The 23,568-nt window shown below is 40.4% G+C and overlaps 1 protein-coding gene and 1 long non-coding RNA gene across 21 annotated transcripts in view; both read left to right on the top strand.

Moving 5' to 3' along the window:
- The window catches only part of BICD1 (BICD cargo adaptor 1), a 171,738-nt gene that overhangs the window by 9,217 nt on the left and 138,953 nt on the right, over positions 1-23,568 (top strand). The window lies entirely within an intron of this gene.
- LOC110394938 overlaps positions 23,030-23,568 on the top strand; it is a 42,708-nt gene continuing 42,169 nt past the window's right edge. For 2 of the 3 annotated variants that reach the window (XR_002436045.1, XR_002436047.1), the window contains exon 1: positions 23,036-23,081. This is a non-coding gene — a long non-coding RNA (uncharacterized LOC110394938). Of the gene's footprint in view, positions 23,082-23,568 lie in introns of all 3 variants that reach the window. The other variant, XR_002436050.1, reaches the window with a different exon arrangement.

Raw genomic sequence — 23,568 nt, 5'->3', positions numbered from 1 at the left:
TGAATTGGTTTAAATGTCACTGCACTGAGAATGAACTGTGGTGTGCTCTTTGTCACCGCTGGCTGATGGAGGGAGGTTGGAAGCTGTTAACAGCTGCGGCTTTAACTTCTGTTTTGGATACCTGGAGGAAGAAAACCAGCTCCTAGTAGTTGTAAGTAGTTGTAGGGGCTTTGACCAACCTGGTCTAGTGGGAGGTGTCCCTGCCTATAGCGGGGGGTTGGAATTAGATGATCTTAAAGATCCCTTCTAACCCAAATCATTCTGTGATTCTATAATTCTATACCACTCAGCTAGGAAGATGAAAAAGGAGCAGCCCTTCGTATTGTAAGCAAAGATCAGGTTTGCGGCTGCCTGAGGAACCTGAACATCCATAAGTCAATGGGTCCCAATGAGATGCATCCCACAGTCCTGAAGGAATTGGCTGATGTAGTTGCCAAGCCACTCTCAGTGATATTTGAAAAGTCAGGGCAGTCAGGTGAAGTCCCTGGTGACTGGAAAAAAGGCATTATAGCACCCATTTTTAAGAAGGGTAGAAAGGATGAGCCATAGAACTACCAACCTGTCAGCCTCACCTCTGTGCTGGGGAAGATCATGGAGCAGATCCTCCTGGAAGCTATGCTAAGGCACATGGAAGAGATAGAGGTGATACTGGATAACCAGCATGGCTTCACCAAGGGCAGGTCTTGCCTGACCAACCTTGTCACTTTTTATGATGGCATAACTGCTTCAGTGGACAAGGGAAGAGCCACTCATGTAATCTGTCTGCATTTCAGTAAAGCCGTGGACATGGTCCCCTATAACATCCTTCTCTCCAAACTGGAAAGATACGAATTTGATGGGTGGACTGTTTGATGGATGAGGAACTGGTTGTGAGATTGTACCTAAAGAGTGGTGGTCAAAGGCTCATTGTCTACATGGAGATCAGGGGTCAGTTCTGGGACCAGTGCTGTTTAACATCATCAGTGACATCAGCAGTGGGACTGAGTGTCCCCTCAGAAAGTTTGCGGATGACACCAAGCTGTGTGGTGTGGTTGACACTCCTGTGGGATGGGATGTCACCCAGGGAGACCTAGGCAGGCTTGAGCAGTGAGCTTAGGTGAACCCCATGAGGTTCAGTAAATCCAAGCGCAAGGTCCTCTTCAATATCTTTATTGATGATCTGGATGAGGGCATTGAGAGCACCCTCAGTAAGTTTGCAGACGATACCAGGTTAGGAGGAAGTGTTAAGATCTGCCTGGGGGTAGCAAGGCCCTACAGAGAGATCTGGACAGGCTGGATCTCTGGGCTGAAGCCCATGGGATGAGGTTCAACAAGACCAAGTGCCAGGTACTGCACTTTGGCCGCAACAACCCCAGGCAACACTACAGGCTTGGGGCAGAGTGGCTGGAAGATTGTGTGGAAGGTGACTGTTAGAGGTCCCTTCCAACTCAAAGGATTCTATGAATTTAAGAGTGAAGGTAGGAATTTGGGTCAGGCAAAAAGAACAGGTGGCTTGGTGAAATAATTTATTTATAAAAGTTTGGCTTTTGGCCAGTTATGAACACAGCATGATTTGGATTATGTCTTGTTCAGGACTGGAGTCTCCTCTACTCACATCCTCATGGCAAGATGCAGGATACCAGACTCTAAGACCTGGCTTTGGATTTCCAGCAAGAGGGAACACTCAACCTTTGGCACTCCAGTGTTAAGAAAGCTAGAGAGAATTTGGTATGACTGTAGGTATGGTTACATGGGGATTTCACAGTTGGGTTAAAACCTCTGTGTAGACATAGCATCTGGTTTTCAATTTGATAACTAATCCAGAATCCTTATCAATTATTGCCCAACTTGAATTAAAAATTTGCTCTCAATAGCTTGTACTTTGTATAATTTGTAGCTTTAATAAAGACAAGTTTTTTTTTTTTTTTTCAAGTGGATGGTAAAAGTTTTTCTTTTCCAAAATACCTCCCAAAGCTTTGAAAACCTTTTTCAAAAGGTTGCGCTGTTCTTGATAAAGCTAGGTTTCTGCACAGTGATAGCAAACACACAGAGTTGGTCTGAGTCTAGTTGAGGGGAATGTTGGCATTCATTCCTTTTCTTGCTAACGCATGTGATTCTCACCTACAGATAGTTAGGGAAGATTTTATTGAAGTATCTCATGTGAAGTATGCTATCTCTATCAATATACCCTATGTTTGAGATTGCACCTCAGGATCATTTGTAGCAGATATGACTTGAAGACAATCAAGGGCAAAATGGGGTAATAATTTATTTGTTGAGTCTGTGCCCACCACCTGCTGGCAAACAGTTCTGCCATGAAGATGTAATTGATAAAATGTGTTATAAATTGAGAATTCACGTTACCTCCTACCAAAGCAGGGAGAACTGGAATAGCTATAAATACTAGGTCTCTAACGTGTAGGCCAAAATGATGCTTAGAGGGCTGGAGCATCTCTCCTACAAAGAAAAGCTGAAGGAGCTGGGCTTGTTCAGCATGGAGAAGAGAAGGTTCTGGGAAGACCTCATTGCGGCTTTTTGGTTCTTAAAGGGAGCATATAAACAAGATGGTGAGTGATGTTTTACATGGTCTGATAGTGATAGGACATGGGGGAATGGTTTTGAACTAAAAGATGGAAGATTTAGGTTAGATGTCAGGTGGAAATTTTTAACTCTGAAGGTGGTGAGGCAGTGGCACAGTCTGCCCAGAGAAGCTGTAGATTCCCAATCCCTCAAGGCCTGGTGCTCAAGGCCAGGCTGGACAGGGACCTGGGCAGCCCGATCTGCTGGGTGGCAGCCCTGCCCAGGGGTTTGGGACTGGGTGGGCTTTGAGGTCCCTTCCAACTCAACCATTTTATGAGTCTGTGGTTCTATGATCCTATTATTGAAGCTTAATGAATTGTTATAACCCAGCTGAGTTTCAATAACTGGTCATGTGTGCGCACTTGGATTGCTCCAAATGTGTTAAGGGCAAGGTAAAAAAAAAAAACTCGAAAAACTAACAACCAAAAAAAAAACCCAGGCAGAAACCCGAAGAAATGAATTTTCAGCTGACATGCACCTTACATCTGCAGTGAGCTAAAAATGTGCACTAGATCGATTACTTATGAATCCATAAAACTTCAGTCAGAAATCTGGGTCTTTAGTCACAGTTTTTTAAAGTGAAATGGAAGGATATGATCGGAAGGACTCATTTTTGAAATAATGTGCATGATGGATAACCACATGTAAGAGAAGCAATAGTATGCATGGTATATAATTGTCTTTGCATCTGTGAAGGATGAAGGTACACAAGGTTTGTTAGGAGTTCAGTACTTGGGGCATTAGGTAATTCAGTTTCTTGGTTCTTATTTTTTCTGCCAGTTAAGGCTGGTGCTGGCCATCAGATAATAACAAAACTTTCCCTTAACAAACTGTAAGTTCAACTGTGTAAAAATAGGAGCAAATCTGGAACAACATAGTTAAGGGGTAACATTTTTCCAAATGTGCTGAATTTGAAGTGACAGTGATGCCATGTATTCTTTGATGCTTACTGTTCCTAAAGTAAAATCCACCTTAAACTGATAGAACTGAAATATCAAACTCAGAAGTTTGCACCATCAAATCTGTATTTCAGTTATCATGGAAAACATAGTTCTTTCTTTATTAAGCAGGCTGAGCGGGCTTGTATTGAAACCTATGACATCTTTTTACTCAATTACTTTGAAATTACAGATCATATTTGGGTAGATTCCAGGATGCACCTTTAGACCTCTGCGTTTATTTATTTATTTATTGTTATTGTAATTTACTGAACACTGCTTCATGACTTGTGAGATTTGTCTTTTTCTTTTTTTTTGCCGTCTTACTTGCAGTAGAGTTCAGGAATGAATTCAAGAACAGGAAATGAAATGACACCTTGAGTAAAGCTTTGGCACTTGGTGTTTGAAAAGTACTTCAATCACCGTTCCTTGGGCTGAGGTTATACAAATTCAGAGTCATTCCTATGGTTTTTTTTTTTTTTTTTTTTTTGCAGTTGGATTTGCTTTTATGTCAGGTTAGACTGATGAGAAGAAGCTTAAATTGAAAATAAGCGCATAAGCCTTCTTTGGGTATAAATTACCCCTTCCCTTCCTAAATTATACCCTTTTGGGTATAAATTCCCTTCCCTATAGCAAGCAGTAAGTGTTATGGTTGAAGATTGTGCTGTATATGCTTTTTGTGCTGTAACAAGCCTTTAATTGCAAGAATCTTCTTGAGTGGGAGCCTCTGGTTTCTCTACCAGCTCAGGCAGGGCTAGGTATGGGCAGTTTCTTGCTATTATCCAAGGATCCATGTGCTGTGTAATTAATTGCTAATTATTCCATGTTGAAAAGTTGAGTTTAGAAAATTCAAACCTGAATTCTGCCCCAAAAACCCATCAGAGAGACTCTTCTCCTGGCAAGTTCTTCAGCTCAGCTATTTCCTTAGGAATGCTGCTAGATTAAGAATGAGAGGCCTCTATTTCAATCTGCTATTTATTTTAGCAGAAAGCAGTCCAGAATCTGATAAGGAGCGTTTTTTTCAGAGCCTGCAGTTCAGAGCTCCATGCTGTGTAGTGAGCTGCAGCTGTGTGAGCAGCAGTGTTTCCTGGTGCTGGAGGGAACAAGGGAAGGGCAGAGGCAGTGAGTCAGCATGGTGCTGCCAGAGGGATGGATGGACACCAAGCGGGGCTGACACTGGAAGGGTCTTCACCAGGAAGAGCCAGTGGTGAAATAAGGCTCACAAAATGACCATGGACAGCGTGGGCGTCGGACAGGCAAAAGGGATGAGATATACATAGTAGTGATGAGAGCATGCATCAGCATAAAGAGATCTGTAGTGATTTAGAAGTAATTTAGTTAGTAAACATTAAAAAAAAAAATTGCTATGCTATGAAAGAACAGACAGCACTCTGTCAAAGTGGAAACATTCTGAAAAATGAAAATACTGCTTGTTTCATGAGCTGCTGTTTTGTCCACTAGATCTCAGTGGGGTGGAATAAATTGTTATTTATTGCCTGACAGCAGTACCTGGGGACTCTGGGATGCCTGGCACAATGAATTCAAGCATATAAATGAAAGGTTAGAGATTTTACCATGGAAATAGACAACCTTGTTGGGGATTTGCTATTAAGGAATAATAGGGGGAATTTACAGATGAATAATGGAGGCCCAGAAGCTGTGCAGAGACAGGTTGTGCCATAACTACATAGGAAATCTATGGCTAAATAACAAAGAAAATAGAGATTTTCTCAGCTGTAATCCAATCATTTATCTTTTAAAAATCCATCCATTTTAAAAGATCAATCAACCAGAAAGCTTAAGAAAACAGCAGCCTTGTTCTCACTGGCCAGCTTGTGCAGTAGCTCACACTGGTGCCAGTGGGACCAGTAAGGCCAGTTAAGGATGGTTTTGCTGGTAGTTTTGCTACTGTGTACCTGTCTCTCCTCCCTAGCTACCCTTTCCCTTCTGTTGCTTCTGCCTCCCCCTTTGGCCACTGACCATTTTTGGCTGCCTTTGCCATGCTTGTAGCAGCTGGCCTACTCCTTCCCACTCAGCCCTTTCCAAAACACAACTCCTCTCAGCTGCAGTTTTTTTGTTCTTTTCTGATTTTCAACTGTTCCTTGCAGGAGGAGACAAATTCCAGGCAGCTCCCCCTGTGAAGGACACGCCATGCCTCTCCTCCTCCAGTGCTCTCACCACAGAGTGATCCCTTGTTGCCATTGCTGTATGTGGGAAGGTTACGTGGCACGGGTTGTTGTAGTAGGCCTGGCATGTGGGCTGCCCTTTGTCATGGTGGTATGTGGGAAATGTCTGTGAGGCATGACCTTTGTAGTTGGCTGGGAGCTCAGGCTGGCCAAAATCTGGCTTGAGCACTAAATCAGAGTTCTTGCAGAACTGGCAATAGTTAACATGGAGCTTGGCCTGGGTGTTTGTAGGCAGCGAGCTCTGTGGGGCAAGGTCTGCCCTTGCCTGCCTGTCTGTATGGAGTGCAACACAGTGAGCCTCTATTCTTGGCTGCGACAATGAGGTTCTATGGGAATATGAGTAATTAATAATAATAATAATGGGGCCTCTTCTATGGATGGGCTATTAGAAATGATTTCTTTCTGCCAATTGCTTCTCTAGAATGTGGTTTTGAACTCAGAGACCCTGAAAGAGGTAATCAAAAGACAAGCAGCTGTCACAAACCTTTAGCTTTGTTTATCTAGGCAGTGGTGGAAATTCCTGGAACTAAACTGTCTGATATTTCACTGCTTTTTGTATGTCCTGTTGCAGCACTGAGGTCTTATGCAACTGAGCCTTCTTCTATTAAAGACCATTCTCAGTACAAGTGGGTTTCAACTATCACTATTTCTTCTAAAGGAAAAAGAAGCAAGGTCATGCAAAGCAAACCGATGATCCCCTATTGCTCTGCACTCAATTCACTTAGTGTGCGTGGTGTTGCTGAGTAGAATGAGCTGTGATGGGTGCCATGGTACCTTACTGCAGGGTGATCCAAGTAGCTACAAGAGGTGGGCTCTTGTCTGCAGGTGTGGTCTACAACAGTGATGGTAGCTTGGAATCTGTACAAACAGCGTGGACCTAAAGTGAGGATAAAGCATTTGGTTGCTTTGACATACTGCAGTCCTTCAACAGCTGTCCTTCATTGCTGTTGCTGCTGGGATGGCATCTAGGCCACAGGTTGTCGTTTAAATGAAGCTTGTGTATGATGGTGTAAGAAGCACTGCAACACTGGTCTGCATGTCCACAGGGTTCGTCTTGGTCTGAAGGCTCCTTCTGTCCATCTTCTTCCCCACACTGAGGAGAAGCGGGACTGTACAGGCCTTAAGAAGGCCACAACCTTCTTTGTAGCCTTTGTCAGAACTCTTGTAAAAAAAGGTAGTAGTGACTCCTAAATTTAAGGTTAGGTATCCAGAACATACTTTGTCCTTCTACTTTGTTCCATAATAATAAAAAACACATTCATTCAATGAATGCAAATCTGATTTATTCAGGAAGCTGGTGACATGATGGTGAAGATGAGTGTGATTGGGACTGTCACATCATAATTCAGGCTTTTAGAGTACTGTGTTCCCAGTAAGCAAGCAAGAATGCAAGCAGCCTCAGCAGATTGTTGATAATGAAGAAGATAGTCATTTCAGAACTTATTTTTCAATCTCTGTTCTATTTCTTTGCTGGTAACCATAGCGATTACAGTACAGCTTAGCAGTTTTAACCTTGCCATCACCAAAACCTCTTCTGGTGACCAGCATGCTACTATAAGGAGCACACTGTGGCCTACAGCCAAAGCCACTGGTACTAACACAAAATTAGATTTTATCTGTTCTCATAAGGTATGCAGAGCCAGGTACAGCAAGTATTTTTTCAAATTATTTTTTATAAACAGATTGGGCTCCATGACAACACTGTGTGAATTATGATCTGAATTCTCTGCTGCTGCACCACTCTTGAATTATGCTAGCAGAAGATTTGGCCCTCTGTAGTGTTAATTCATACAACTCTAATAGCAACTGTCATTATGATTTTCCCAGAACTACAGGGTGTTTTGATGGGAGGACTTGGCAGTAGGATGCAAGTGCTGATGACTCAATGGTCAGTGCTCTGTCTTCTGAGTCAGAAGTGAACTACAGTTAGTAGTTTGGTTTTTTGTATGATGTTGTTATGAGATATAAAGCCATCTATTTTCATGAAATTATTCCTTTTTTTTGCAGGAGGACAACTAGCATTTTTTTTACTTTTTTGTAGATTTGGTGTCAAGAGAGTTACTTCTGATGATGAGTTCACTCTTTCTAGTGTTGAGCTGGTTGTTTCACTATTACGCCACTTTCTCCTCTAAGTGAAGAAGCTCAGTTCTAGAATAAACGATTGAAGAAGGGGAATTGATGGCTGAGAAATAACTACACTATTTCCATTCAATGTTGTCTGCATGTTGTAAGGGTGAAGTGATCTCTGCTTTGAAAGAGCTGGTTTGCAGAGCCTATATGGCCTCAGTGGATGCTACAAATTCAAAGCAGCTTCAAAAATCAAGCCTATAATGTTTTGAGAAGCCTTTGGGGAGAAGGTCCACATTACTTTGTGTCTGTTCTCTGCTAGTTTATCCCTAGCTAGGTACTTTTACAGGGCTGGTGGGAAAGATTAATCCCATTTCCTATCTTTATATCTCAGTGAAACTCGGTCATAATTTGCTAACTTATTCTAAGTTATTAGGAAAGGTGAAACTTTAAGAGCTCATAGGAAATGGGCAAAGATTTGCTGCCTCTTGTTTCTCGTGGATAGCTAAGTCTAAATTTATGATACTGAACTGTGTCCAGACACTTTCCATGCTCAAATGCATCCTAATGAGGTTTAAAACCAAGTTCCTTTCTTAAGCACCCTGTTGCAAGTTCTAAGAGATTCTGTTGATGTCAGTAGGAATCCAACTTTTTGTGGAGTTTTTCATGTTTGGGATTTGTTTGCAGAGAGAGGATTTTCTTTTGTGATAATTGTACCTTAGCTGGGTTATGAGGCTTTTGCCTTGGTGCAGCATGGAGTGAAAAGGGTAGCAGTACAAATGTCAGCTTTTATAAGCCAGGAAGCCCCTTATATTGGAATAGGTAAGAGTGGAAACTGGTCCTCACAGCTAACCTAAAAGTTGTAGCTTTTTGTCAGTGTTAGCTGGAAATTTGAACTAATATACTTGAAAACTCCCAGCAAACAAGCTGTTTTCTGTCGCACTCTAGGTGCGACAATCAAATTCTTGACTGACAAAAGAATGAAATGTGGGCACACTAGTACCCAGGTTAATCAGCTACTCATTTGTTGCACTGCATCTTTCAGAATCTGTTCAACAACTTGAACTAAGAGATCACCAGAAACATTGTACAGCAGTACTTTTTTTTCTATAATATCTATTGAGAGCGTTACTATGAAAATACACATTAAAAAGGCCTAATTTTAAGTTGTGGAAGCTGACGGAGGGGCTGCTAAGTAACTTCTATGTTACGTAGTTTGTGAAAGATAATTTTATATCTGAAATCCATTAGACTCAGTGACTACAGAAGCAAATAGCTGAAACAGTATGCTCTTAAGAGATCTACTCTACCCCTAAAGGTCTCAAATAGACTAAAGTTCCCTTAACAGTTGCATAGAAGCAAGACTGTTTAAAGCAATATTCATTTAGCAATGAAGTATATAGTCCTGGGAAACCTGCTCTCGGTGTCCTTTCTTGAGCAGGGGGATGGACCAGATGGCCTTCAGAGGTCCCTTCCGGCTTCAATCGTTCTGCGATTCTGTGACTCCAAGTAAATGAGTTCTTAAAACTGACTTTAAAAACTTTGGGTGTAGTTGTGGAGGGTCTTTCCTTCTCTATTTGAATTACCTCAGGGCTTTCATAAGATAAAGGAAAGCAAAGCAAGAGATCATGTTTCCAGGAAGAGCATCTCACAAGGGAAGGCTGCACAACAGATTTATCTAGTACTAGAATTAGCTTCATAACCCTGTGGACAGCCTCCTGAGCTAGCTGAAACTGGAATATAGGTGCTGGATGTGCACATTAATTTGGTTTTGTTTGTTTGATCTCAGTGCTTAAGATCACAATCTTTGTTTAACCATACCTTTGATGGAATGTGCTGGATTTCTTATTTCTTTCTTGGCTTTGTCCAGTAATAAGTGTAGTCTAGGTAATGAAACTTCTGTGTATGCAGAACTCTAATCTCACAGTCAACATTAAGAGGTTAAATAGATACTCATGGAACAGCAGGTTCCCTAGAATGTACATTCTTCCCAACAAGCTGCTCGGTGTTGCATGTGCCATGTCTGCACACAGCGATCTACAGCACCTGTGAACAGCAACCTGCCAGGGCTAGAGGCAGGAAAGACTGACAGTGTTGGTTCTTGTAACACCAGTATTAAAGAGCTCCAGCTTCAAAACTGCTCACTGGTTGGCCAATATATAAATAATTTTTGAAATTGCTACTAAAATATGTTTTTATCATGCATCTCTTTTTACTGTATAATAAGTGTAGAGTTTAAGATGATGTTATCAACTCTTTCCCTCAAAAGCAGCCAACAACAAATAAACAGCAACTCTCCTGTCTTCTCTGTGCCTGTGTGCAGGTGTATAATATATGTGTGTACATATATACACATGCATATATGTAATATATAAGTATATAAGCATCACTGGGAATTAGATGAGATGCTTGTCAAACAAACCACAAGTGTAAGTCTGTTTTCAGCAATCACTGTATTTGTGATCACAATAAAATTGATTGTGATATAGAAAGTAAACTTGCCTCTCTAACTGGCTGAAATGAAACAGTTTCTAAATTAAGATTAAAACAATTCAAAATAGCTTGCAGCATTTCCTTTCAACTTCAGTGGAAGTCTGTTTTATGTCCTAGGTATTGTCTCAATTTTATCTACATATTTATGTCATTCAGAGTAGGCAGTTTTTAACTTCCTTTGTAATAGAAGTACAAAGTAGTTTGACAAAGCAGCGAGAAAAAGAGCTTGCACTTTATTATTCATTTCAAATTGTAATATGAATTATATCTTCTGTAACTTTTTTTTGTTTATTTTGGCCATAATGACATAAAATGTTAATCATAGAATCGTAAAGGTTGGAAAAGACTCACTAAGATCATCTAGTCCAACCATCAACCCATTGCCACCATACCACTAAACCATGTCCCTCAGTGCCACACCCACACATTTCTTGAAAACCTCCAGGTATGGTGACTCCACCACCTCCATCCCATTTACGAAATATTTTCCCTTTCTGTAAATGTTTTTTGACTTGCGAATTAAAGTGAACTCCTTCACAAGATCTTATATTTTTATGATAGTCCTTGTAAGATGTGCAGGTAATCATGCTTTGTGGCTGCATCCAAAAGAGCACCAGAAAGCAGCAGAAAGGTAGTTGTAATTTATAACTGATAAACTGGACTGCTACTGTTGACATAGACAAAACAACATGATTTCTTTTTTATGCTACAGTTGTTGTCCAAAATAATTTCAACAGTTAAAGTAGACTTTGCAATATTGACATTTTCATAAGGTATTTCTGTGCAAATATTACATTTCTGCATAGTGCTGTATACCTGTAATAATTACCCCTGCTTAAAGAAGCCTTGTTCATAATTTATGAATTACACTCACATTCCCACAAGCTCAGAATATTTAAGTAGTTTATTATAGTTATACACAGACAGTCATGAAGAAGCTCATTTTTAATTCATATGGGATTCAGTATTGCATAAATTGACAGCTTTTAGTGTCAAACATACAATGAGATGATCTGGGGAATATTCCTGCATGCGTATGTGAAATCCGGTGGTGGGTACAGGTGCAGCACTGAGAGCCTGTCAGGAAGCAAAGCCTTTGGGGTGCTGTTAGGTCTGGGCTATCTGTCTTTCTGATGAAGTGAAGCTTAGAGAGCCGTTGAATTTTGATGGTACATTTTTCTAAAGAGAGCGCCTGAGGATAAGGGGCTGGTTTGAAACATTTTAAGGAAACCAGGCTGGCCCAGATTTTCTGCGCAATTGGAGTTTACAGAAATGAATTTACAGTAGTCCAAAGAGACCAGGTATTCTCACTGTCCCTGAAATCCTATCGTGTGAGAACAAGGATAATTAAGCCTGCAGTCATATAAATTATTCCTGTTGTTGTCTTACCGGAATAAAGGATTATTGCCTTTACCTATTGATTTTCTCTCCTTTGCTCCTCACTACATTGCCCACTACTGATGGCCTGATTGCTCCTTAATGCATTTTTGGAAAGCATGTGATGACAAGCAAAGTCTAAAATCTTCAGTCATAGAGTTTTAGTAATATCATGTGGAAAAGAGAAACGTAGGGGATTTTTTTTTATGGGTTTGGCATAGCATTAGGATCAGATGAGAGAGAAAAGTAGAAGGGAAAGAAGGTAGGCCTTGAGGGGTGGAGATGCTCCATGGTTATAACAGGGAAGCCACCTGGACTCTGAATTGACTAAAAAGCTACAGATTGATCCCAATCAGTATTCCAGAAGCTATTTCTCTGTCTGAGCTTTCACACTGGAGTTGGCTCTTACTCCTTTGATCTGGATGCTTCCAGTGCTATGCTAAATAAAGGCACAGCAGTATTTGAGACCTTTAGAGAGTCTTTGGTTCAGCTGTGTGTCCCTATAGGCTGGGCCAGCTGGTATAGGGCAGCTGACAGCACGGGAGCTGTGATGAAGGATGTGCTTTGGCTTGGAGTCTACTATGTTTATTCTGGAGGTTTTTGATGCTGCATGGAGCTTTAAAAATTAATTAAACAATCCTGCCTTGTTTGCAGTCAAGAAATAAGACAAGCTAACTCTCAGCTACCTGCTCTGCTCCTCTGCGGGATGCAGAGTTCCTTAATGATGCTGTAATTGCAGGGAGCATCCCTCCACATTGGCTCCTCATGCAGATGAAAATGTTTTTTTTTTAATGCAGTGCTGTTGAGTTTTGCTATCCCTTGCAGGGAAGGTTGTTGGGGCTGCCTGCTCCTGAAAAGGCATTGCTGCTTTATGACTACCTGGGAAGGCCAATTTCTTCTCCAAGAGAAGAAGAGGGGGTACCTGAGGAAAGTGGTCCTTGGTTTTGTTTGCATCAGGTGTCAGAGCAGCAGGGGGTTAGCTGGATGGGATGCATGTAGAGCAGCCTGGTGAACACCAGCCGGGGGATCTCTTCAGGGCTGTGGCTTGTGCTTACCTTGGGAGAGAATGTTGCATTTCTTTTGAATGTATTTTTACAAATGTAGCTTGAAATCATTTTCAGCGTGGTCAGAAATATTCCATGTGCATGCTTGAGAACTGCAGGAGCTGCCAAGCCTTGAGTAGTGCTTCTCTTGGCTGTGGGTAAATGTACTGCTTTTGCTGACGTGTCCTGAAAGTTATCAGAATCTTCTCAGTTGTGTTGGGGTAAATAAGGTTTCAAATAATGCTCTTCCTGCATTTCTGTAATTTTAGTACCTCAGCTGTGGAAATATAACTGAGGTAGAAACTGAGCTTCTGGAGTCCTTTTGGCTGAGAGCATGTGCGAAGTGGTGAACTCAGCATGGCTTTCATTTCGAACGGTAGCTATTTGGGAGACACGTTTAGAAAAGTCTTCGGGATTTTTTTTTCTTTTTTTTTTTTCTTTTAAGTGTTTTCTGTAGATTTATCATGAAGTGCTAAGCATGAAAACCTAAAATGTCAGTTTTTTCCACTCCTCTTTCCTGAAGGGAGGACTGGTGGCAGTGGATGAGGAGAAGACTTGCTAATGCAGCACAAAACAGATCCTTCGTTATTTTGACTGCAGTCTTTTTTGATTGCACTGGCTAACCAGGTATCAGACATGTGGAACTGAGAGAGGAGCTGACGTTTCTGCTTGTTAGCTGATAACTTTGTGTTTGATATTTCCATGTGTCAGACAGTGCATTAATTTGAATGCTCAAGTGAATGTACGAAACTAAATATTTTGATGGTTTATTGTTTTCTGTTCTCTTTTCCTTCCGCGTGGTATTTCTCAGATAAGGCTTCTTTACACAGTCAGGTGCTGGATGAGTTGGTCAGAGTGATATTTGGTTAGTTTCATGTTCGGCTTTTTGGGTTTAGTGTTACACCCCGCTCTTTGGCTGAATGGACATAGCTCTTGCAGTCCACAATGGATGGGTAACATTAAAAATGATACTTTGGGATGAAAAGTCTGTTATAGCCACAAAATAGTCTAGTTTCTATCTATCAACTTTCTGCATTATGTGTGGTATTACTACATTTGTTTTTGCCTACCTATATATATATATATAAAACATGTAAAACTTGCTTCCAGGGCAATGTAGGCCGGTTAGTCATGATCGTAGAATCATAGAATCCTTAGAGTTGGAAGGGACCTCTGAGGGTCTAAGCCCCCTGCAATGAACAGGGACACCACAGCTAGATGAGGTTGCCCATGATAATTTCTGCAAAAGAAAATGGGTGGTTGCCTACAAGTATTTAGAGAGTTCTTAGCCTGCTGCAAATCTCTGTCCTAGAAGCTCTGATTTAATGGAGAATATGGCTAGGAGACTGTTTTCTGCAATCAAATTAACATGAATTTTTATTAAAAGAATAATTGTGGATTATACAGAATAGCCTTAATGGAAGTGATACTACCAGGTTGTGGCTTTGTCTCATGATTCCTTAATTAAAGCTGTGTTTTAGGCTACTCTGTATCAAAGCCTGAAACTTAAGTCCTGCCATTATGTCTTGCTTACATGCCCAAGGCTTTCCTGGTATGTCTTCGTCTGCAATCAGAAATACGAAATGTGATTGTTCTTCCAAATTACTGTTTAGACTGAAATGTCAGTGGGGACTATAAAGACACCACTTAAACTGGAGGCTTGAACTGAATGTGAATTTGCCTTGTCTTCGCTTCCATTGCAGCAAGTTTTGCTAAACAGTGGTTAGAAGGAATCACAGAATTACAAGTTAGACTTTCTAATCTCAGACTTGTTAGTATTTCAGCAGTGTTTGCTGTATTGTCTGCATTTCTTTCCTGCTGCTGAAAAGGTGAGGGGAGAGATTGCCTCGTCAGTGCCAGCCTGTTGTTTGTTGGAAACACAAAATACATTTGTAGTGTGAACACACTCAATGAAAAATTGTGTATTTTATGGAGTTTTGTTTTTATTTTCTCAGTATCCCACAGTGCAAGGACTGGAAATAAAGGAGCCTTCCCTGTGTAGGAGGGCAGGAATGTGCCCTCAAAACCAGGCATGCTGTGACTGCTAACCAGCTGGGGGAAGAAAAGAAGGCAAAAAAACCCCCAAAAAAACCCACTCAAACAACCCCAAACTTCACCTTCTAGACCTTAGTTCACTTGTCTCTTCTGGCCTAAGGATTATGCATCTTTTTTCAAATTTGTAATGCTCTGTGTCTGGCCTATAAAGTTACCTCTAATGATTATATAAGAGATTTTTCTTACGTAGTTTTAAATCATAGACAGATAGTTGCTGATGGATATGTGTTATCTTTCTGTATTTCCTGTTGTGTTGCCTTGGTTTCTTAATTTCTTGTTTTTCTTTTCAGAGCCTCTATCATCTATTTCCAATTACCAGCCTTTATTTTCTCAAGTGTTCAGAGTGAATTTCTGGAAAAAATGCACTATGTGCAGCTGTCTCGGCTTTCAAAAATATTTCTTTGGTTTGTATTCGGAGACTACTGTAGCAGTAAATAAACATGGGATTATTTTGGAAGAGGAAAATATCTATTTGCTGGTGTTTGTTATATATGCAAAGGCATTTAAAATTGTATTTAGTTTGCAAGTTATTATGGAAATTAGTTACCTCACTAAAGCAAGAAACAGCTGACAAAAGAAATCATAAGGCTTTTCTTGTTTTTTTTTTTTTAATTGGTTTAAGAAAATCTTATGTAGCAGTTGAGCTGAAAATCTGGGCTACTGTGATAGCCCATCAGAAGATGAGCTGCCACATTGAAACACCCCTATATATATATATTTATATATTCACTGCTGTGAATTATTTTCTGTAAGGAAGCACTTCAGTGTAACTGTGCTCTGCTGTACATGTTAAATATTTAAGTCTACCACTGAAAAAGAGATTTGACTTGCATGACAGTGAAGTACTATTTTTGCTTTAACAGATTATGCCTTGTAAGGTGAATTCACCTTGTGCATTTGGGAGAGATGCTTTGTAAACCTCTGAGGAATCTCCTCATCTTCCGTTCAGTTGTTTTCAAAGAGTGTTTCTTTGTCTGCAGTAACTCTGGTCGCTTTTCTCTCCTCCCCTGTACCTTTGGATACCTCTCTGCTATTCCTTGTCTTTAGACTTTAGCATCCTGGAGAAGGGGATCCCCAGCTGTGGGGATTGCTGGGCATTTGTGGCAATGAGTGATGTGATTAGTGGGCATGGTGGTGATGGGTTGACGGTTGAGCTAGATGATCTTAGTGGTCTTTTCCAACCTTAATGATTTTATGATTCTGTGATTGACTTGAAGGTTGTTAGGTGCTACTGCCATACAGGTAAGTCAGCACTGGGATAGAATTCCTACATTCACTGAAGTTAAAGGCAAACCTCCCCTTGGTTTAAGCCAGACTGAAATTGCATCTGAGTAACCAGTTATTGCTTTTGTCTTTAATAGCCTTACATAGTGTAATGAAATGGATTTATCTTTCTGACATATAGCCTTTGGGACTCCTTTCTTAGCTCATCGTGGGACAGACTAGCAGACTGCAAGAGGACACCTGTGAAAGTGCTACCACTGAGAGGAGCTACTGGCTTAAGTAGATAGGACAACAAACTTCTGGATGGCTTGATGTTAGGGGAGAGATCCTATCCAAAGTGCTTACAGCTCCATCATTCCAATTAGCTCTTGGCTGGATGAACAAATCTGTAGAGTTTAAGGCTAAAAACACTTACAGTTTGTGTAACCTGACCTTGTAAGTGCTGGAATATAAAACTCCTGTTTGTACCTCACAGTTTGCACCTGGGCGCCTTTTGAGAAGGCATGCAGTCTTGGTGTGAAGGCATCAGGAGGACTCTAACATTTCCTTAGTGATTAATTTTATTACTTAATTCCATCTGTGATTAAAAATGTGTTCCTGACTTTATATTTGGATGTGTTTGGTTTTAAATTCCAGCTACTGTTTCTTTTTGTGCCTGTTTCTCCTTCAGGAAATAGCCCTAAGGGCGTGACAATTTCTGCCTGAGGTGATTTTTTCTTTTTTTCTTACTCAACTCACTAGTCTATTGCCTTTCATCTGCTAAACAAAATGAGCAGCTTACCTTCAGTGCTGAGTTTTCATATAACCTTGAGACAGTATTGTAATTGTCTGCATCCGCACTAAATTTTCAGTGTCTCCAAAAAGAAACAGGCAATTGCAACTCTCAGTTAATCCAATATACGTGTATCTAATGCCTTACTTGGGGAGAAAAGCTATGTTTGTTGCTCTCTAAATCCTTTCTATACATCTGAGGATTGGATTTGTTCTTTTCTGACATGGAATCATATTGAGAATTGCACTGAATTGCTCATCCTCTTCCATGTTTCACTTCTTCCTTGAGCTTTTGTAGTTGCAAAATAACTCATAAAAATATTGAATAGCATCAGGACTGGACTTTGCTAATTAGGAACAACTTTTTATTTGAGTTAAAATTCTTCATGTTTGATCCTGAATAGAAAATGGTGGCATGGGTTTTATTAAAAAGCATACTTGACCCTGTGTTTATGTATATCGTAAAATTGTATAACTCCAGGCAGATAATATCTGGATAATTTTCTGGAAGTTAAGAAATAAGAAAGATTTTGTCAGTCAAGTTCTCAAAATTTTGTATTTCTCTTCAAATGAAAAAATTGGGAAAATACTAAGTTTCATATCTTTGAGATACAATGGGATGAGTGGGATAGCAAGACCTTTCAAACAACATCCAGAAAAATATTTATCTCCATTTTCTATTTTTTCCATAGCTTCAGGTTCAGTTTATCAAAAATAGATTTTAGAGGACTTTAAGGCTGCAAAGTTTCTTTTATAAAAGTACTCACTGAGTTTTATAAAGCCAAAACCATCAGCAGTATGTTTATCTTCAGTCATATCACTCATAGTGCTCCACGGTGCTTTGCGAAGCTAAGAGGGAAACAGCTTTTTGGGTCCTAAGGTAACACTTGACCAAATCTGCTTTAAGATTGGAGTGTCTGTGTGTTAATGTATTTGGTTAAGAAGCAGTTAACTGGGGCTGTTGGGAAATAATTATTTTCTGTGAATGTTGTAGCTAAAATCAGGGCAAAACTGAGCTTCCTTAGAGATAGAGAAGAGGTAATATCATAGTGCTTAAGTCATCGCCAGGGGATCCAAAAGGTTTGGAATGAAGTCTTCAAAATGTAGCAAAACACCAGCCTGAAGAAAGGCCTCGGCATGCTGTGTGATTGGCCTGACCAGGTAATTATTTCAGTTGGGCCCTCTGCTATGGTCTTTGTGCTGTGGGAATCCTTGTTTTCTGAGGAGATAAGATGAAATTAAAGTTCAGAGGAGTTCTGTCATCTCTTGCTCTGAGAGCAACTTTGTTCACAACAGACGTTCATCAGTGCTCATAATATGCAAAACACGAATCTGAACCTTATTTATTTCAAATAAAGTCTGCCAAAGCTGAAAACTATGATGTTTGAATGTGCAGTTTCTTTAGAAATTTTTAACAGCCATTTTCTATTGTTCTGAAAAGGAATGGATACAAGCAAGACTTGTGTTAGGCTTGCATTGAATTTGTTCAATCTGAAGCCTCAGCATCTGGCTGTTAGTGTCTTAGAGTGGTACGATTCAGTTTTCAGTCTTCCTTAATGACCTCAATCTGACAAACCTGGGGGACTTCAAATAAAAGCTATCAGTAAGGTAACCAAGGTGACCAGTGAGATGTTAGCAGATCGAGTGGAGGGCACTTGGGAATGTTACTGCTAGGTAATAAGCTATCATTATACCTTTACCCAGTCTGCCTTGGAGTAAAACCTTAGGGCTTCTTGTAGAGTTACATATCACTTGGTGGTACTGATAAAGGACAGCAGTTAACAGGTGGTGAAGATGGCAGCCTGGATGGTGGCACCTTGCTTGGCAGCAGACCACCTCTCATGATGGTGGTCAGCCTTTCTGCTGGTCAGCTATCCTGCTGGTTCATTGTGGTATAATGCCATTTCAATGATATGCATCGGCAGCTGAGTTGCAGGATCAGCACTTGCTTTCTCACAGCTAAACGTGTTTGACAGGCCACAGCAGGGAGGGTACAGTAACTGCTCAGCCAACCACATTAGTTAAGTATTTTTGAGCTCAGGATGGCCAGTCACACAGCTCTTCTTAGGCTGATCACATTATTGCTCTAATGTTGGATCATAACCTCCCCAAGGAGATGCTGTTGCTGTTCTCCGGAGGTCAGCCAGCAGGATATCAACACCATGATGGGGCTATTCCTCTTCTGTTTGTGTAAAGGTTATCTAATGGAGTGGTGGGTCATGTGAGTGGGCGGTTACTCATCTATGCTTTAAGTTAGCACATCTCCTTTCTAGTGTCCTTGGGAAGGTATATATTTTTATCACTGTCAGTCACTATTTGTATTATTATGGCTCATCTGAGTCTTGACAATGGAGTTGGACCTCACTGATGTAAACACTGCACAGGCACAGGACTGGAAGATAATATTTGTCCCTGAAATCTTATAACTGTTAACACATGGTATGATCTAGCAGTGAAAACTGGTGATATAACTGGACTTCCTGTTGGTTTTTTTTTTTTTTTTTGGAAATAGTTGCACAGCTTGCACAATTATCTTTTAAAGGATAAAGATGCAATTTATTTGGAAACAAATTCAAATATACATTTGACTTTAACAGAATAAATGTGTTTGTATAGACAAGCACATTAGATTTGGGATTTTGCTGAAAAAGCTTTTTCTCTTATTTGAAATGGTATTTTTATTACGGTTTTATTACTCCTTACCACTACCACAGTCTAGCTGTCGTATTTATTTGCTTCCAAGAAGTGAATGCAGAGCTCTTGGAGAACCACAATTACTTTGAAGTCATGAGAAGTGTTTCTTGTTTTTACAAGAACTTAATCAAAATGCATTTAAAGGAAGGTTTTGTGGAGAGGAGTTGGATGAATTCATGTTGTCTACTTTGACATACTAAGAGAAGCACACAGAAATCTGATGCAGCAAGAAGAAAGATGGGGAAACCTTCGGTAAGTTTAGAAAAACAGTTTATCTAGGGTGAAGGGCTCATGGCAGTGATCACTAGGCAATGTAAGTGTACTTGGGCAAGCAGGCAGCAAACTAACTTGGGTTTTGGGAATGTCCCATTCAGGTATAGTGAAGGCTTAAAACTCTATTGTACTTCCAGTCCAGGAATGGGCACAGAATGAAGGAAATAGCATGGACAAGGTCCACAGTTTGATTTGAGTGGAAATTGCCTGTAAGGGGTTTAGGGTGAAACTATTAATTGTAAAGTGCTGAGCCCTTTGGGAGGATCTTTCCTAAGCAATTATTTGTAGGGGAGCAATTGCTTCCCTGCTGGAGTTGCAGAATGGGGTGGAAGCAGAAAAAAAAATTATAGTTTATGAACCTATAACTGTTATTTATCACTTTGAATACTAGTAGTTATATACTGGGACAGCTCAGAGAGGGAGTCAGGCCAGCAGCTGGCTAAGTATTACTGCACTGAACCTCTTATTTGCAAGTGAATGGGCTAAATGTAATGGTTTGTCATGTCCTACCAATCCAGTGGGATTTATAATCCACTAGAAGCAAGTGTTGTTGGGGTGGCTGGGCATCATCACCACTACGCCTTGCTCGGTGAATGCTAAGCTGTGCGATTGTTCTCCCCAAAATGCAACCTGCCTGTATTAAGCACATCAGAGTAGCCTCTGTAGTGGCAACCTTTGCTGTTTTTGACAGCATATTAAATTTAAAATATGTTAAGTTGTTTTTTGGGATGTTGTTATGTTTTGAATCAACATCACTGCAGATTACCCACTGGATTTATATGTGGGTACAGTTTAGTTCATGAATCTAAGATGATAATTGCCTAATTTGATAACACACTGTGGAAACCTTGGTATGTTTAGATTGCTATAGCTAATGAACTTTGCAATCAGACACCATAGCAGCTTAAATCTTGCAAATAAGATGTCTTGTGGGTTTTTAGATTGTTTTGGTTTTAATCCGGTATTGCCATCTATCACTGAATTAAAGAAACAATGTTAACTACAGTGTTGCTTCTTATAGCCTGCTACTGAACATTTCAGCTAAAATGAGATAAAATACTGCAGTTGTTTTGCTTAGCGAGGATGAAAGCATTTAAATTGAAAAATAATTAGTTATTAGTTTCTGTTGTCTTGTGCTTGATTGTCTAGATATCCAGTGCAGCTGTTTCTCTGCATTATTTCCTAGGGGTTAAGAGTAGGTCACACAAAGTACATATTTCAGCTCCAGTAGTCTGGTGTTTTTTCCAGTATACCACATCGTTTTCTAAATGTCTTTTACAGATGTCCTCTGAATACATTTAATTACATTTAAAAATAAATAAATAAGCATAGAACAGAAAAAATATTCTTTTCCCATGTGTGCATATTTATGAAGCAGTTTGATTTAAAACAAAGCATCAAAGAGTTTTGCCGACAATACAAATGAGACATTTTGATATGTCTCTAACTTTTGTTGCAGTAAACAGGACAGACATTCTTTTATAAACCAAGGTTATCTCAAGTGGAAGTAGTGCTCTTCCTCTCCCATTTTGGTTTAGCTGCAGCCAAAATTGTTTTTACCTTGTCTGCTTCAAAGCTATAGAATGTACTGATTCAGTTTGGATTTGGGGAGATGTAATTGCATAAGCTTTTCGTAAATGTTTTCTTCTCTTGGGTGCAGACTCTTTCTCCTATGACCAGGGGCATGTATCAGATTGGTACATGTGAGATGTAACGCTGCTGGATGTCGTGACGTTTTGCAAGGTGCGGTACCCCTTCAGAATTTCTCATGCTTTCACTTTTTGACAGCTCGTCTATGGGATGGTCCCTGTGGCACTCTCAGAAAGTCTCATTACCAATTCTGCAGTTAGCGTCTTTCCTTCTTACAAGTTTTCTCTTTTTAGGCATGTTCTTATTTTCAGTGGTATTGGCAACCTCCTCTGAGCTTAAGCTGCGCCACTCAGAAGAACAAAAAAGGCAGAAAACTTGCATTTTGAATGTGCTGGAAATTTGGTGGGTAAGGTCATGGCTTGCAGTCCACCCCCTCTACTATGCTGTGGTGGTGTGCACTGTGGGTTACTACTCCAAGGCAGCTCTAGGTTAAGGTCTGACATGCACAGGAGATGAGGAAGCCTAAAATGCTGGCTTAAATGTGCCTTCTCTCCAAGGTCCTGTTCCCAATAATGATTAGGAGGTAGTACAGCCAGGGCCCAGTAGGGCTTGAGGAGTGTGAAGGAAACAGTCCTGGCTGTACTGAGATGTTTGACTAGCAGGCTGACCACAAACAAAAAGGAAGTAGGCAACTGGGGGTTGGAACTAGATGATCCTTGAGGTCGATCTGTGATTCTGTGAACTGAAATTAGAGCTACAGATATTTGTGATAATGTTCTTATCCATGTTGTACCTTTTAAAATATGTAATGTTTGGTTAAGTATTGTAAGCATAGTTATATATTAATGGCATCACTAACATGTTAGTTACCTCAAAAGTAGCAGTGCTGTAGCCTGGATCATAACAGGTTGCTAATGATTTGGGAAGAGTGACTGCATCTTTAAACCTGAATTTCTAGATCATTAGTGCAGCTGAAGACAGAAGACATCTAAAGCTTACTGCTTCCACAAACAGTAATTAGTTCCTTTCCAGCAGTTCGTGGATATTTATTTATTCCGTATGATGTGCAGTCATTGATTTCTTTTTTCTTTTTTATTGCATTTACTGTCCTAGCAGTAAGAGGTGGAAGCTAGGAAGAGATGGCAATGGAACATATTTTATTATTGTTACATAAAGCAAAGTTAGTATTTTTTTTTAATGGAAAAGCGTTCTGTTTATTAAATGATCCAGTATGATATTAAGTACAGAACTTGACTATTTGCCATGTTTTTGTGGTCATGGCTGGTGATACTATGACTTGCTAAGCAAAACCACCGTGAGCTTATCCTTGCTTCCCTGCTGTGACAATATGTTCTCAGTAGCATTGGCAAAATGACCACACAGTGCTGCAAGCTGCTGCATTAAGTTCTGCTGGGACTATTTATCTGCTTAAAAGTTGGCATTTTTTTTGGTCAGTGATGAATATACTCAAGGCAGACTATAAGCAGCTGTGGAAATAGAATTAAAGGGACTGCATGCAAAAATGTGCGCTATAAACTAAAAGCACCCAAAGCCTGCAGAGCAAATGGGGAGTTTCCTCACATGCAGCGGTGGGTCACTGCAGCAGAAATGCTAAGTCACAGCTTGAACAAGTGATTGGGCACCTGGTGGGAAGGCAGGGCCAACCCAGGGGAGCTCAGATGCATGCAATGTACCTGAGTGACCAGAAGGGGTGGAGCCAGGATCCACCCCTTCCCAGACCTCACTTAAGGGTTGGCAAGGGAAGCAAAGATACCTTGCTGGAGATATTGTGTACCTGAGGCCTTCCAAGGGTAAGCAGCTTCTTTCCTTTATTTCTGTGCATGTTGCTGTTGTGTTTGAGTATCCTCACTTGCTTCAGCCTGGGATCTTGCTGCTCTGCTGTCATTGCTGTACTTTCTATCATGTTCCAATCATGGAAGGGATCAAACGTAAGTGTGGTGGTGGCAGAATCTGTATTAGCAGGTTTGTTTGTTCTAGACCTTTATTCTTCAGGCTGTGGTCAAAAAAAAATCTCTTAAACCCCTGAGGACTGTGTGCGCAGTTGCTAGCATAATTTAGTTGGGAGTCTTTGTATTAACAAAGTCTCTGCTCAGTGAAGCTGGGCAGCAAGTGGCTGTTTTGTATGGTGCTGAGAAGTCAAGTGGAACGTAAATGGACCCAATGGTGAATGCTTTAACTGATTTACAGTTAGCTCCTTAATTGGAGCTGGTCATAAAAATGCTAACTTTCTTTTTTTGGGGGTGATACTACATCATTCCTAGGCTGAAAGTTCTCATG

Source organism: Numida meleagris, chromosome 1 (assembly GCF_002078875.1).
Source record: "Numida meleagris isolate 19003 breed g44 Domestic line chromosome 1, NumMel1.0, whole genome shotgun sequence".
NCBI classification, from domain to species: domain Eukaryota; kingdom Metazoa; phylum Chordata; class Aves; order Galliformes; family Numididae; genus Numida; species Numida meleagris.
This window is presented reverse-complemented; position numbering and strand designations above follow the sequence as displayed.